This window comes from Bison bison, unplaced genomic scaffold (genome assembly GCF_000754665.1).
Source record: "Bison bison bison isolate TAMUID 2011002044 unplaced genomic scaffold, Bison_UMD1.0 scf7180017847698, whole genome shotgun sequence".
NCBI classification, from domain to species: domain Eukaryota; kingdom Metazoa; phylum Chordata; class Mammalia; order Artiodactyla; family Bovidae; genus Bison; species Bison bison.
This window is the reverse complement of record NW_011478271.1, coordinates 13,732-15,577: the sequence shown is the minus strand read 5'-3', so window position 1 is coordinate 15,577 and position 1,846 is coordinate 13,732. Positions and strand designations below refer to the sequence as shown.

Sequence of the window (1,846 nt, the reverse complement as noted above, 5' to 3'; positions counted from 1 at the left end):
TACAGCTTTCTTAGTCTCCTTCAACTGTGTACCTAGTTTCATTGCCTGAATATCTTCTTAGTCCGCCATAAATACTCTTGTAATTATTGGAGCTGTGGCTCTTATTTAAGGTCTGACTCATTTTATTATACATGGAAAGTTGTTGTGTATTAACCATACCACAGTATGTATTGAACATTGATGGTTGGAATGCATCTCTTCCATTATCATCAACATTATATATCTTGGAATGGATAGAAGATATCTGTTTGGGGACAATAATGACACCCTCCTCATGGATCCCTCAAATTGCTTAGATTGTGAGTTTTCACACTCATTGTTAAATTGTAAGTGTTCAGACATCCTTGAATGTATGTTTAGTCAAAGCCTACGTTCAGATGGTTGTCTGAATGAGCATTTGCAGTAGAGACTAGATTACCTTCAATATTTTCCATGTTTTCTTTTAGAGAACACGTATGTTTCAAAAAAAGATGGAAATCTTTTCTTAAACACTTACACTTCTCGGATGATGTTGAAGACTGAGGTTTCTGTTTTTCCCAATTTGACTCATGTTGGCATTTCTTTTTGCAGTACTGTTAGCATTATGTGTAACTGTCTCCATTTCTTCATGTCCATATAAACATCCTCTCTGTCTTTCATATACACTGGTATATTCCCAATCTTTCATTAAATTTAAGTTTCTGAGGGGAAATATTTGATACATTCCTAGGTTTGCTTTTGGAAATACATCTTCTAATGCTGGATTCTTTGGCATCAAATCTTGGGTGTCTTGTGGAGACATAGCTGAAAGATACCAAATAACAGGTAATTTTACCTGCTATTCTCAGTGAATATCTTTAAATATTTAGAGAAAATTGATGATCATAGCTAGTTTAAAAATAAAATAGTGACAGAAGGATCAAGATGCCAGAGGCTTAGGCAGATGTGGAGTTCATCTCTCTCTCCACAAATGATGAGAAATGGAACAATTCTCAGAGCCCAGCTGAACACTAGCAGAGGCCCTTGGAAATCTGAAAGGACAAGAAAGATTCCTGCTCTATAGGTTAGGACAAAAAAAAAGAAGTAGTAAAAAGAAGAGGAGAGGAAGTGGGTTGGGGCCTGCAAACCTGTGGGGAGATGAAAGTAAGGAGAGGTCTCCATATTCGAGGAAGCCCCTCACTGGGGGAGCTCAGTTTGGACAGAAGGAGAGCCTCATTCTCTGTGGGAAGAGAACATTGCAAAGATAGTGTGGCAGCAGGACAGAGTGAGACCCACACACAGGGTACTGACCCCAGCCCTGCCTACCCAGCCTTAGAGGCATGTCCAGCAATGCAGACAAGGGCTGGGTGCTGAAATGTGGGGTTTGGAGAGCAGACCCAGGCAGAGGACTGTGGTTCACTATGAGCAGACATACTGAGGGCATGAAGGGAGGGAGGAGGTCTATAAACGGGATGCTTGGGGAGGATCATGAGCCAGTATAGAGAGAGAGTCATTGTTGAGTGATGCCCAGGGAATGAGCCCGCTTCATCCCTTGTCCCTTGTGCCAGCCCCTGCTAGCCAAGGACTAGGAAGAACTCTACCCAGCCTGGGGTCTTTTGAGCCCCCAGCCATGGCCTCCCCCATCGACCTCCTCCACAATCAGCAGAATCTTGAGCTCTGAGGCAGCCTCAGGAGAAGACACCTGTGAGTTGGCCACATGCACAGATGGAGCAGAAAGCACAGGTGAACCCCAGCAATAAACAAGAAAAGCTGAAAACTCTCCTTGCAGCAACAAAAGCCACGGTCTTACACCCATGACCAGCTTTGTAAACTCAGCCCCTACAGAGCTTCTGAACCAACAACTAAGGGCTGTCTCATTCATGGCAGG

The 1,846-nt window shown here is 43.2% G+C and overlaps 1 long non-coding RNA gene across 1 annotated transcript in view; it reads right to left on the bottom strand.

The window, feature by feature from the left end:
* Positions 1-239: 239 nt before the first annotated feature.
* Positions 240-1,846, bottom strand: part of LOC104991327 — a 5,395-nt gene continuing 3,788 nt past the window's right edge. Inside the window, exon 3 of the long non-coding RNA XR_825598.1 lies at positions 240-783. This is a non-coding gene — a long non-coding RNA (uncharacterized LOC104991327). The remainder of the gene's footprint in view (positions 784-1,846) is intronic.